Genomic DNA, 15,441 nt, shown 5'->3' with positions numbered 1-15,441 from the left:
TCACCTACCTTCAAAGTCTGCTAACACAATTAAGCTTAGTTCTTTGACTTTGAGTCTCTTTGTTCTGAACGTCTTTTCTTAGAAGTTCATTGCATTTTTTTTTGGGGGGGGGGGGTTGTTCAGCAGTATAAAATGGCCATTTATGATGCCTCACTTATATCTCTTAAACCAGGCTACCCTGTTGTTGAGTACAACACTTAAGGTAAAATTTTCTATATACCGTTTTTTGTTTTGTTTTTGATCTGTAGAATTTGGGTTTTATAAATCTATGTATGTGTTTGTGTGTGAGAGAGGGAGTTTGAGGTTCTGTGTTCTCAATAAATTTCATTTTTTGAGAGGATTTGGGAAATACTTGGTGATGAATGAAGAAAGTGTGAAAGAGAGGTGAATGAGGAAGCGTTAAGTATTAGAAAGGCCAACTATGAAGTGGATGAATAGTGGAATGGCAGCTGATCCAGATGACACACCTGAGGAAGTATGGAGAGGATGTAGGAGAAAGGGCAGTGGACTTATTAACCAGATTGCTTAACACAATCATGGAGAGTGAGTTGATTCTGAGGAATGGAGAAATGTTCTAATCCTGCATTTCAAGAACAAGGGTGATGTTGGTGTAAAGTTGATGAGCCATGTCATGAAGCCACGAAGTTGTTGAAGCTAGGTTAAGAAGAGAGGTGATCATCAGCAAGCAGCAGAGCACTACAAATGTAATCAATGTTTTGAGAGTGATGATGGTGTATTGAAAGAGTTACACGGCTCTAAAGAAAGCATATGACACGGTGCCAAGAGAAAAAATTTACTGCACGCCTCACCAGGTGTGCAGTGACTGATAAATTCAAGGTGTGGGTGGGATTACGTCTGCCCTGAGTCTGTTCTCGTTTGTGATGGTGATGGACAGGTTGGGAAATCAGGTCAGGCAGGAGTCTCTGTGGACGATGATGTTTGCAGATGACACTGTGATCTGTAGTGATAGTTGGAAGCAGGTGGAAGAGAGCTGGAGAGCTGGAGATTTGCTCTAGAGAGAACAGGAATGAAAGTCAGTAGAAGCAAGACAGAATACATGTGGACAGCTGTAACAGTAAGGATGCAAGGAGCAGAGGTAGCGAAGGGGGATGAAGTTAAATATCTGGATTCAGCCATCCAAAGCAATGGACAGTGCACAAGAAGTTGAAGAAGAGAATGCAAGCAGGGTGGAGTGGATGGAGAGGAGTGTCATGGGTGATTTGTGACAGAAGGATAGCAGCAAGAGTGAAAGGGAAGGTAGTGAGAATTGCTATCATGTATGGAGTTTGGAGGCTGTAGCACTGAAAAAAGACAGGAGGTGGAGATGAAGATGTTAAGATAGTAGATAGAAAAAAGAAAAAAACAGGAACTTTTCTGTCATTTCCTTGTTTATCTAGTACTGAACTACTTTGGTATAATATGAGTGGCATTGTGGGTCTTTAACAATAGAAAAAGCTGTAAAACATTTGAAAATACACCCGATGAATCCAAGGTCCACTACTCACAATGTGTCCCAAATTTAAAATGATAATCTAGATCAGATCTCTAATCCTTAAACCTAACCAAGGAAGGAAAATGGCAGATTAGCCTGGGTAAAAGACCGAAAGTTGAAGCACACAATGATGTGTGCTGCTGGCAAAGTTTCTGGGCTGCCTTTCCTCATAACAGCCATCCCTCAAGAGTCTCTCCATCTAAAGCAATGCATTATCAGGGACTGTAACATCTAGTCCTTTTTACTGAATCAGTGGCATTGTGGGCGGAGTCTTTAACAATAGAAAAAAGCTGTAAAACATTTGAAAATACAGTTAAAAGTTCAAAATCTATGCACTGCTTCACATTTTCCAAAGCCTTCTAGCAGGCCAGATTGGAGTCTTTGCCGGGTCGATTCTGCCCCCTGGACATTATGTTTGACATCCCTGGTTTAGTTATACAGAGGAGTGATAGTGGATATATTGGACAAAGGATGCCAGGCAGGAAGAAAAGAAGAAGACCTGAGGTGGTTCATGGATGTATGGATAGGGTGAGATGGAAGCAAATAGTCTGCAATGCTGACCCTTAAAGGGAGCAGAGTGAAGACAAAGAAGAAGTTCTCGCTAAATTTCAAATCAAGCTCACTTTTAATGGTTGAAAACTTCAGTGGTTCATTAACTTGCTTTCCTTTAAGATCCCAGGAAGGTCTGTTAAAGCTAAGTGAATGACCTGCCTTACAGAACAAAAAAATGGTCCAATTAAACTCTGCCCTCCATCACTGTATTTAACCTCAGTAATGACTTACTTATGCAGAAGAGGTTTGATTCTTATTCCATTTTTTTCATGGGCACATTAATGGGAGACCACAGGTTCGCTCTCCACAAAAGGTTTGGTCTTAACCTGAGGTCATCACATTAAGGCATTTGCAGTCTGCAAACATTAAGAGTTAAATATTTGTTAAACACATTATAATCACTGTCATTGTCAAGTGGCCAACTATAGCCCAGCAGGTAGAGTGGTGGTTTGATCTCCGCTTCCTTCAGTCAACGTGTTGAAATGTCATTGCCCTTAATACATTATTTGTGGGTGTCTGTGATAGAAAAAAGTGCAGCATCACAGCGAGTAGGTGAATGAATTTGAGCTCCTTCTTAATGTATGCATAACATAATTGTGCATCCTTTTAAGTCATGCTCTGAAGCATAATCACGGATAAAGGTCCGTGCACAGCTTGTGACAGCAAGTGACTCTTTAGCTCAGGGTGATGAAGAGGATGAACACAGGAACAAAAAAAAAAGAAAACAATGGGTAGTCAGTTACATGTTGTAGCTAAGTGTCCAGCCAATTGGCGCTTGCAAGCCCAGCGTCCCTGTAGCCTCCTCTGCAGCCATCTGTGAGTAATGCTCTGAGAATAAGCAACGGGGAGCTGGGGAACTCTGGAAATGCTGAATCAAATCAGCACGACCAGCTGTAAGAGAAGAAAAGTAAGATGTAGAGTCCTGGGAGTAAAAGAAATAGAAAAGTAAGCAAAAGAGAAGACTTGCCTTTTTTTACACACTGAGAAAGTAATGCTTAAATATCAATATTGCAAGTAGAAACATGACACTAGTCACAATTGTTGTAATTTTATAGCAAATATTTTCACAATTCAGATTTCTCCCTCCCCCCTCCACAATACAATGTAAATGCCAGTGGATTTGCAAATCTAGAGACTTGCAAAAGAAGGTTTTAATATTTGTTTAACTTTTTTCCCCCGCTTTCCATCACAAGGCTAAGCAGATTTATAAAACATGCATGAGCGTAGCTGGGACGGGATTATCACGAGAGAAATGCAATAAACTTCGTGAAATGGCACTACACATTGCTTTCAGCCTCCAAAACCCTCGTCTCCTGGATAAGGGATTTCAAAACAAAATGTGCATTCTTGCATTGGTTTGCATGTAATTGGGGGACTGCGGAAGGGAATGACCCATCGAGGACGAAGGGAAGGAGGGGTCGGTCAGGGAGTTTGGGAGGGTTGGAATGGGCTGCTCTATCATCTCCACCCAGACGCCGCTGGGATTTAGAGTGAGAGACAGCGCTGAGCTGTGGAGAGACAAATCACTTCTCTTGACCTTTGAGAGAACAGCTACATACAGTAATAATCAACTGAACTGGGGGGCAGGGGGGGAGGGGTGCACTGGCTATAATATTGAGCTTGCCACAAAGAAGTGCTCCTCCAACATACTGCTGGAGGAGATAAGACCGGAAGGGATGGAGGCCTAAGCGCTCCTCGATTCCTTACATGGGCTTATGATCTCCTCATCTTAAAACTCTGGTGATGATGTGAGAACTTGTTTATCTCTCAGTTTTAAAACAAACCACGATGCAACAGTGCACCGCCAGCGCTCAAGTCAGTTTAAAGATTTCTCGCAGCCGGATCAAAGTCTTTCCATCAGCGCTCCAGACTGCATTCTTCCTCCAGGGTAGCACTTCACTGAGGTCTTGAACACTGAGATTTCCACTTTATGTGCCTTCATTAAATACTAACTAGTGCCATTTTTCGCCTCCCTGTGATTCACAAGCTCTTCTCTGCACTTTGTGCCATACAAGACTTGTGCCTTCGGTGATATGCAAGCAATGTTGCAGCTTTATGGCCCCCTAACTTGCTCACCTGCCACGGTATAGAGGTTAGTATGATGGACTAGTTACTTGTGGTGCCTGTCACTGTAGTGTGCATTGCACTCTGATCTACATCGTTCTTGGCTTTAAGTACTACTTCATGCCCTGAGCAATTATGGGCTGCTTCACTATAGTCAGCCAGAGAGAAAGCTGAAGATGTATTGGTGGGAATAGCACCGTTTCTCCTAGTGAATTATTCATCTGTTACATTACTGTAGAAGTGATTTAGATCTTTCTTTGGATTGCCTGATTCACTTTCTCCTGTAATTTCTAACAGCCTACTCTCTGTGCTTTTAACATGAGAGAGAGCTAGGCCAAACTTTAAGCACAACATCCATCCACCAATCCAGCAATCTGCCAAACCATCCACCGTCATCCATCTTTTTAATTCAATTCAGTTCAGTTCAATTGTATTTATATAGCACCAAACCACAACAGCAGTCATCTTGTAAGGTAGAGATCCTACAATAATACAGAGAAACCCCCAACGATCAAACAACCTCCTTTGAGCAAGCACTTGGAGATAGTGGGAAGGAAAAACTCCTTTTTAACAGGAAGAAAGCTCCAGCAGAACCAGGTTTGGGGAGGGGTGGTCATCTGCCATGACCAGCTGAGTCAATGGGACAAAGACAGGACATCCATCCATCCACCCATCTATAATGCTTATTCACATGCCCTTTCATGTTTCCCCACCCCTCTGAGTTACCTACTGACTCTAGTGCTATTAGGATCCTTATAGTTCAGCCATGTCTAACTGCAGTCCAGTGTACACAACAGGAGCAGGCCCAGGGGATTCTCCCACACCTCATCACTTAGACAAATTAATAACTGCCATAAAGACTCAAGTGACTTATGAGGCTGTGAAAAAGCATCATCTTCCACGAACAGTGCGCTGTATCCCGTAATAAATTTTAGGGGGAAGCACGCATACGTGCCACTTTATTATTACAAATAATAAATGAACATTAGGCAACTGGTAATACAACCAATTTGTCTTTCTGAGGCTTGCTAATGACGCAAAGCACTGTGAGTGAACTTACGAGAGAGAACTCTGGATATTCTGGCACTTTCCATTAAAAATTGAAATGCAATCAGTGTTGTAATCTTCAGCTGCAACTCTCGCTGAAGTCAATGGCGCTGAAACAACAGCGAGCCAGTTCAATCTAATATCAATCAATCATAAAAGATTGTATTCGCCGGATGAAACTGCTGAGACCGAGAGCTGTACACACAGCCACTGCACTCTGCAAGCCAGACGAACGTGACTAACTGTCCACCTTTGCGTTATATTTTCACAGCAAATGTGAGCAGACAGGTCTGAACTCTGCTTGACTTTCCATAAATACGTTTACTTGATTTTTAAACAGGGGACACCCTTGTCTGTATGCTCCATCCTCTGCCTCCCCTCGTTAAATACCCGGTCATCAGGTCACAGGATCATGGCACTGGGCTGATCTCAGCTGTCTGTGGTGTAGAATAACAGAGAATCCCATCCTGAGTGCCAGTCAGACAGCACAGAATATACCAAGCTCTAATTAAGTTAATGAATAAGATGAATCATTGTTCCAGTTTCCCAGAAAGCCACTTCAGCGAGAGCCACAGTAAAGTTGTGCTTCATGTTGACACGCAGAACAGAAGGGGGAGGATTTTAGGTTGGGTGTACCCCGTAGTGTTTGTGTGCATGTCTAAAAAACAAAGGGAAAGCACATGTGGGTAGGATGGTGTGAGTGAAAAATAAGCGTACACACAAACTGCATCTTCCTCCCTTCCTATGATTCAGTGGCTCAGTAAAGCCCAGATGTCGTAAACAGGATTTATGTGGTTTAATTAAGTTTTTGTACAATTACCTTTATTTACAGCTGCAAGACGCAGGCACCGGGGAATTCATGGGATTGTGAGCCAAACAAAGAGGTCGTAACTTCTGTCCTTTACTTCTTATTGTTGCCAAGATAGACGAATGACACGTCTGGGCACGCCGGCGACAAGTTTTCTTTGGTGCAGCTTAATATTTAAATGTATTCCAGATCAGAGATTCCTGTGTTGAAATAATGACTATTGTTGATTCGCCTGTCTGCTTTATAGCTTCAGATGATTGACAGCCAGGGTGGTATGTTTGATATGTGAACAATATCCTACTATTCTCAAACATTTCTTGTCTAAATGTATGTAAATATAGCCTGCCAGAAATGTATTCTAAAAAATGTACATTCCCTCTGGTTATCATCTGCTCCCAATGCGCATATTTCATTCCCACCAAAGTGTTCCCCAATTTCAGAGGCAAGATGATGCTGATGTGTCTCATAATGGTGATGTATTTTCTAGCTTCTATCTATATATATGGCAATTTAAGGACACCTGTTTCATACTTGATGTTACATTGCCATCTATTGGCCAGAAGATAAAAGAAAGAATAGAAAAATAAGTGTCTCGGCTTGTTGCAGATATGGGAAATAAATCAAAACACGTGTTTGTTTTGACAACAACAGAAGCCCTCTCGGAAAACTGTTCCCATCTCTGTGTCAAACCGTCAGAGCACGTGGCAGTGTCTGTGTGCTGGCTCGCTGCCATGTGGCACACAGAAATGTCTGTGACTGCTGGCATTGTTGTCCTTTCAGGAGTCTCGTCAACACAGGCATTGTGCAGTGACAGTCACGCAACTTTATCACTTGCAGATGTTTCGCTTAAAAATGCATCACGTCAAGAAGAATGCAGCAAGAAAAGAAGAGCTTTTAGTGCATTGTCTGTGATACCAATTACCTTTTCAATGTTGTTTTCACCAGATGAATGGTACAATGTGTGCTCTTTTTCTCAGCCCTGTCAAAACAAGGAGCCTGCAATCTCACCACAAGAGGGGGCTTCATCCACACCTTTTATCTCACTGGGATTAGCCTGGCAGCATGCAGAGCCACTGCCTTTCTGCCCACTTTCTTGAAATCGTTAAATGTCAAATTTGCTTAATATGTGGCTTAAAAAACTGATTATTGATGGTTTTGAAAAGTGTCTCTTTGTGCTCAAAATTGTTTATCTTCTTATATCTCTGTAGAACACCTCAACATTGATCTTTTAACATGTACTGATGGTGAACAGCAAAATCAATACCACAGGCTGAACCCAAGTTTTCTAAGAACTGCTGTTTGCTTTTCTTTCTTTTTTTTTTTTGGTGCGCGTCTGTGTGTTTGTGTGTGTGTGTGTGTGGGTGTGGGTGGGGGGGTGTTTTGTTTGGTTTGTACACGATGGCCTTTCGTCAACCCTGTTGAATGGGATGGGACATGAAACTAAGCTCAGACATGCAACATGCCTCAGAGGCATCCAGCCTGAATTCAAAGCTTTACTTCTCATTATGATCTTCATAAAGAGGCTTTTCGATGTCATTGGCTGGAGCATGTCTATAGAGAAGAAGCAAGAGAAAGAAAAATAAGAAAGCAAGAGAGAACATCTATCTATCTATCTATCTATCTATCTATCTATCTATCTATCTATCTATCTATCTATCTATCTATCTATCTATCTATCTATCTATCTATCTATCTATCTATCTATCTATCTATCTATCTATCTATCTATCTATCTATCTATCTATCTATCTATCTATCTATCTATCTATCTATCTATCTATCTATCTATCTATCTCAAACTGGCCTGGATTATGAATTCAAATGCTTCATTGTTATTGAAAGAGTGAATCAATGAATAGCAAAAGCACCTTCATTCATCTCAGGCACATTTTTACCATGCTTTGGAAGACAGTAAAGGAAGGGAGCAGTAAAAATAGTTCCTGTCTAGCCAGTAATGATAAAACCATACCTCATCATGCAAACACTAGCCTTCATGTATTCTGAATAAAGCCAAGAGCAACATCAGGAACTATTGACCTGTTCAGTCACGCACAGCACACACAACAAAAGTCCTCAGGAAGTGTTTCTTTGAATTGTCTCGAACACTTTCTTTATCTTCCAAATCCCAAGGCATGTCAGAAAGACAGGTATACTTTCAGTACTCAGCCTTGAATCAAAGGTGCTAGGACAAATTCTATTTTGTGATTACAGTTGCTAAGAAAGTAGCACTTGTGCAGCTGGAGGGCAGAGAGTGTCAGTGTGGGTTTCTGTGTGCCTTTGTGAGGAGTGGTATAAAACATTAGCTAATAAAAGCAGGGGATAGAGTAACCTTTAATTAACTGCAGAACAAGTTTTGCCCCTAAGCAAAAAGAGGAAGCAGAAAAAAGATAGAGAAGATTTTAGAAGATTGCCTCTGGTGAAAATACAAGCTCTTTGCTGCAGGCTTGTTCAAGCTGACATCAGTTTATACATTAGTATCAACATCATTACAGTGAGGAGCAGAAGGGCCATAGGCTCTGGGCTCAGTTAATAACAATAACAGCTACATATATATTTGCAAGTGGTAAAAGCAAGGAAAACGCTTCCTTTGAATAAACAAATAAAAATTAAGAAAAAATCCTTCCATTCATATATTTTTATAACCGCCTAACCTGTTCAGGGTTGCAGTGAGGGCTTGAGCCTATCTTAGCTGTCATAGGGCATGAGGTGGGCTATACCATGGACTGTGCATTCCAGCGCTACAGAAAGCCAGTCACCCTCACATTTACACCGAAATGAACACACATGTGTTTCTGCTGGAATGAATGGGTTAAGCACAAAAGATAAACGTGCTTTCTCTTTTAATGGCTTGTTCTAGATTTCCACACCTGCAGTGCCCTTATTTTTTTTTAGCGTGGTGTCTAATCCCCCCATTTCTGCGCCACTTAATCCAAAACAAAGCCTCAGAAGCCCATGGGAGCTGCTATGTTGGGACCCAAGTTCATCACATTGTAAGCAACACACTTTTTATGACATCCATTCAGGGAGAGGATTATGCACACAAAGATAGCAGACACTCACCTCTTGCCTCCAGGCACTCGGCTGATTTATAACACAATCTATTCCATAATCTAAATTTGTTTTGCATTCAGGCTGGAAAATATTTTTCTTTTCAGAGAGATTATTTGCTTTTTTCCAAGCAACTGAATCATATAAAGAGCTTTCCAATGGGAATAATCCCACATGTAGCCATGTTTCTATATAGATATATAGAAACATGGCTACATCTGGCCTATATATATATATATGTATATATATATATATATATATATATATATATATATATATATATATATATATATATATATATATATATATATATATATATATATATATATATATATATATATATATATATATATATAGGCCACCACAGCTGAAGTGATCAAACAAAATGCTGATGCCAGTGTGGAGGGTTTTTTAAACAACCACTAACAGCTGTGCAAACTATCCCTTTGGCACATCCTTTGATCTGACAGTGCTAACTTCTATTGTGTTGGTGCTGCTGATATTAGTACATATAAGGCACCAATGTAAGATATTACCTATATTTCAAGTGTGAAATTATTTTTGGGCATACCAACCATTATCCTCGTTGCTATGCATTTTTAAAGGGAAATCAATGATATACTAGCCTATTTTTAGTCACTTACTTTTGACTTGTCTACTGTTATCCTGATAATTTGAACAGAAGGCACGGCACTGTTATGTTGATTGGAAAAATAAGTCATGCAAAGTAAATAATGAAATTCTCACCCGGTGGAGTTCGAACAGGGAAGGCAAGGTTCGTGATATCTAAAAATGAAAAGGTATAGTAAAGTGATTTCTCTTGTTTCATCTCAGAAAGCACTTCTTCATTACAGTTTTTCTCAGTTGCTTTGGTGCATTTCTCACAACAGAATTAAACTTTGCACAACAGTTAGTTCAACCTCCACAACATGTAGTCGTTTTGGCACAACCTTGTGGCGGTTTCATGTTCATTGCGTCCAAAGGCAAATGCCTTTGGACATGAAGCAGTTGAGTAAGTACAAATATCTAAAGAATGGTCACTTTTGACTTGCTATTCATCACTATCTCCTTTCTTTTATCATGAATGTCACAATTATTTATACTTGTACCGGCTGAATAGTCATTGTCCTTACAACTAATAGTCTTCATTTCATTGCTTGTGTCAGTGCACTCAAAATTGTTGAACATCTTGTCAAACACTTTGTACACCCATTTTTAAAACCCTATTTTTAAGGAGTTTCCATGAAACCCCTGCACACGTTTGTATATCTTGACGAAGCGGGATTCAATCTTGCAAAAGGCGTGAACGAAATCACATTGGAGAAATAGCCACCATTGATGTCCCAGGCCAACGAGGAGGAAATATTACAATGTGTGCAGCAATCTCAGAAAATGGCGTTCACACCCATATTCCTCGTATTGGTGCATACAATACACAACACCGGTTGGCTTTTCTGGACGCTCTTTATAGGGACCTAATCCCACAAAATGAAAGGGATGATCCTGGTGACAATCGGACAATGTATGTAGTGGTTTGGGATAATGTTAGCTTCCATCACTCTGCTGTAGTCGGGCAGTGGTTTGCAGCACACGACAGGATACTTATGGAGTTTCTTCCTCCTTACACTCCATTCCTAAATCCAATTGAGGAGTTTTTCTCTTCCTGGAGGTGGAAGGTATATGACAGGCATCCACATACCCAAATGACCCTGCTAGCAGCTATGGATGCAGCTTGTGATGACATCACAGCAGAGTCCTGCAGAGAGTGGAGTTGACACTCCAGAAGATACTTTCCCCGATGCATCGATAGAGCTGACATTCGCTGTGATGTTGATGCAAATATGTGGGCAGACAGACGGGAGCGTCTAGATATCAATGATTGATATGCAGCAGTGTCTGTTTTTCAGTTTTGTTTTTTTGTTTCATAACCACTGGAGTGAGGTTTACTGTCTAAGTGAGTTTATGTTTGCTGTAAAATGTTTGATTTACTGTATTTCCCCAGTTTGCACAATGCTGTGAACAGTTTCAATTACAGTTTTTTACAGTCGCTAACAAGCGCCTACCCATACTTCAGATACTTTTTCTAAACTCTTAACACAGACCCACACCTACAAAACACAATTGGCCAAATGGATAATATCCTTCCCAAAAATACACTTTGTTAAATATATACTAACTCCTCATTTCAAAATTAGAACACATCGTTCTCTGCACACACTAACTGTACAAAAACACTATAAATCTGACTCAAAATGAAATTAGTCTGTCAAAGAATAACACTTGTTTTCACTTCACAAGGTACATGCAGTCAATCAAAGTACACCAGGTTTCAAAATACTGGCTATTATTGACATTACAAAAACTGCATAGACTTTCATGTTTCAGTTTCACAGGTATTTGCATGCGAAACATGCAATCCACCATATTGACACCAGAAATGTCTTGGTTGGTAACTGTATGTCCACATGTACAGTAATGTTCACATTCAAAAGCATTCCAGTAAAAAGCAAACAAGTTTTTGTTTCTTTACTGTTTACCACAGGAGGTACAGTAGAAACACGGTATGATAGGACAGAGAAAGTTTTACAGTATTGCTTACAGTGAACAAAATATCCATGAAACACACAAGAGCATTCTGAACAAAAAAACAACAGCAAAAAGCCAAGATAAAAAGGGGGGGAGGGGGAGGGGGGCTAAAAAAAGGCAAAAGATTTGCATCTAATCTCTGCGATCTTCAGGGTTAGGCCACATGTTTTCATCAACATCACATCTGATGTTATCCAAGTCGATGCACCTGGGATAAAACCGCCTGGTATGTCGGATCCACCGACATATCATTGCAGAAGCAGAGGTTTTTATACTGTATCTAAGGTTTGGAATATTGTTTTTGCGATTGTGGGATGTTGTGTGTTAACATTCGTAGATACTACAAGAACAGTCCATAGTTTTGTTGGGAGGTATAACTTGTCTGTTAAGAAAATGTAAGCATTGTGGAAATGTGTTCACTGACTGCATATTGGGTGAACACGACATGAAATGTGTGAATGGTATGGCCACAACAGACCGATGCTGTGCTAATTGTGTTTAGAGTTTTGCAAATGTGACAACTGTTTGGACAAACGCTTGTTAGCGACTGTAAAAAACTGTAAATATTATCAAGAGTGCATATGGAGTGTCTTGATTTTCCTTTACAATTTATGGTTTTCAACATGCCATGCATGCTGTCCAGACTTGACATGTCATTGGGAAGCACCTACAAAGAAATCCGTCACAATGAGAACATGTTCAAACCATTTGATTTTGTGACCAAAGGTGCTGGTGTAATGACTTGTAATTGTGACAGCCCTGACACTTTGATTGATATAAGTACTTGCTTTTGATGAATGTATTATCTGTTTTGATTAAGGGACTTGCTTTTGAAGCATTGACTACTTATTTTGAACAACTGACTTTTCGTTTTGATGAAGTGACTCACTTTTGCAAGTTATCCACCATGTTTTGCAGTTTGCACTAATTGTTTTGAGAAGAGCCTTAGTAGTGGTGCAGAGATCAATTCTGTTGTGAGAAATGCACCAAAGCAACTGAGAAAAACTGTAAGCTTTACGTGCATATTTGTATCAGTTCTTTACATCACTGCCATCCTGTGGCAACAGTTGCCTATTGTCTCTGGAAGCAAAATTAACACAGCACTTCAGCCACTGTTGGCTGGAGCTTGTCGAGCTGAGAGGCCATCAGCTTGCAGCTGTTTGTTTGTGCATGTGCATTGTGGAGAAGTATGGGCTTTGATGGAAGAATGATGGGAGATTAGCGTGCTGCACGAGCTATCACTGGATTTGCTTTCACTGCTCTGAGATCAGTTACCATCTGTGCTTTGTGTAGAAACAGATGTTGCATTAGCAAGTATACCAGTATACCAGATGAATTTTCTCTTAGTAACCACCTCATCAAACATGATGTAAGAGGTTTTTGATGACTCATTTACTTGTTATTAATGAAAGCTATGATGATGGAGAGCGGAACTTCTGCCATGTCCAGTTTAATAAAACACGCAAGTTGAACAGGTGCAGGTTCCACTGAAACTTTCAGATCTCTAGGAACTTACTTACTCGACCAAATGTAGAATTTAACCAGCTTTTTTTGCTAAAACTCCTACTTAATATTTCATTAATATTTAATCCTTCTCTAGGTACATGCAGTTCTTTTATAGAAGATCATTTCTGCTGCAGAAATGTTTCTGCCATTCAGAATTTGGCAGAAACAACATGAAAGCATGGATCCATCCTGCATTGTACCAACAGTTCCAGCTGCTGCTGGTATAATGGTGTGAGGGAGATGTTTTGGTAGACTTTGGAACCCTTAATACCAAATAAGCATCATTTAAATGCCACAACCTACCTGTTGGTCAGTATTCCCAACCCTTTATGACCAGTGTGTACCCATCTTCTGATGACTTCTGATTTCCACAGATCCCTAAGAGAGCACCTTTGGGATCTAGTAGAACAGATTCACATCATGGCTGTGCAACCCAAAAAATCTGCAGCAACTGTATGATGAACTATATGATGCTATCATGTCAACATGTACCATAATTTTGGATGAATGTTCCCAGTATGTTGTTGAATTCATGCCATGAAGAATCAAGACATTTCTGAAAGACATTTTACAGGTGAAAGTCACATGTAATTCAAGCCCATGGGCTCACAGCCCTGCATTGAATAAATAGAAGAGAATGAATAAATGGATGGATATTAGTATGGCAGGTGGAGGTTCAGTTAGTGATGCACTTTTACTTAAGTAAAAAGTGACACAGAGGAGTCTGGCTGTCCTTACTTGCACATTGTCATGATTTGGCTATTCATCTGTAAAGACCAGGAGCTCATATTGAACATATAATGTGAAAGGGTCTTGCAGGCTGATTGGTGAGCCACCAGACAGTTGATTATATACTTAACCTTGCATCCGTTCCATTCTGTATATGGCAACGGGGCTCAACTTAAAGCCAAGGGGAGACGGATCAAGCAGAATTACAAAGAATACACCACAGAGTTGAACAGTAGGGGGTTACACATATGATTGGAAAGTGGAGTCTAGTGATTTTCTGAACATGCCACAGATCAATAAGCACATGGTGTGTTTCCAGGTTCTTAGCCCCAAGAGACTGCCCATGTTGATTTGATCAAACTGCGGTTCATTTAGCTCTCTAACTGCCTCACTCTCTCTTTCTCTTCCTGACATACATGCGCCAACAAAAACATGACACCTCACTTTGATATGTACTCTCTTCAGTTCGGTGGGGAGTCAGTACTCTAGAGAAGCTTCCATTATATTCCATTGCACTGAGTCTCAATGAAGTGTGTGAGTGAGATAGCAAAAATAGCTCTTAGGTGGCTAAAAGTGGTATTAGATTAAATGTTTAATTGCAATGCTAACCCAACTTCTATCTATGCCCGATGTCACTCTGTCCTTAATTCATTACATTAAATCCCTGCCTTGTTTCCCCAAAATATAAAATCTTTAACAAATCAAACGTGGATCATCAAGAATGAGAAATCTATACCAAATCATTTGGGTTAGGGTGAACACTGACTGTATCCAGTGCTGTTGGCCAAAAAGTCTGAATTAAGTTGGATGAAGTGGAAGAGTGTTTCTATGTTGGGAGAATCATGACTGGAATTTCCATGAATATGAAGGTAAAGGGTACAGAGGTAATGAGGAGATGCTAGGCAGGTGTGGTGTTAAGGAGAGAAATTCCAAAGGGCTAATGGAAGTGTATTTTATGAAAAGAATCGAAACAGCTGTGGTGAGCATGTACTTCGAGAAGAAGGAGGAACATAAGGTGACAAATAAGGGTGGAGGAAGGTGCACACAGGTGGACTCTATGCAAAAAGAGCCATTTGAAATGAATAGGAGACTGCATGGTTGTGTCAGGGGACAATCTAACGGGGTAGCATCAATTAGCAGTGTGCAGCATGATTTTAGAAATCAAGACGAGGAAGTGAGTGAAAGCAGAGGCAAGGATTAAGTGGTGGAAGAATGGTGCATCGAGTTCAGGGAAGCGTTGAGACAAGCTCTAGGTGGTAGGGAACAGTTACCAGGTGACTGGGAAAGTACAGCTGAAGATAAAGAAAGTAAATAATGCAGAGGATTAGTAAGGAGGAAGTGAGGGCAGCTAGTAAGAAGCTGAAGAGTGGAAAGACCGCTGGTTCAGGCGACATGTCTGTGGAAGACAGTGGGCTTTTTAACCGATACACTGATATCCAAATGCAAAGGCTGTAGTTAGATAAAGGAAATAGTTGTTGGAGTTGGGTTAAAAAGAAAGGTGACAATCAGCAAGCAGCAGTCTGGCTTAAGGGGGAGAAAGAGCACTTTACTTTGAGAGTGTTGAAAGAGAAGCATAGAAAAGATCAGAATGAGTTGCTGTGGTTTTGTG

Source organism: Astatotilapia calliptera, chromosome 12 (assembly GCF_964374335.1).
Source record: "Astatotilapia calliptera chromosome 12, fAstCal68.1, whole genome shotgun sequence".
NCBI lineage: Eukaryota > Metazoa > Chordata > Actinopteri > Cichliformes > Cichlidae > Astatotilapia > Astatotilapia calliptera.
Note: the sequence above shows the minus strand (reverse complement) of the source record.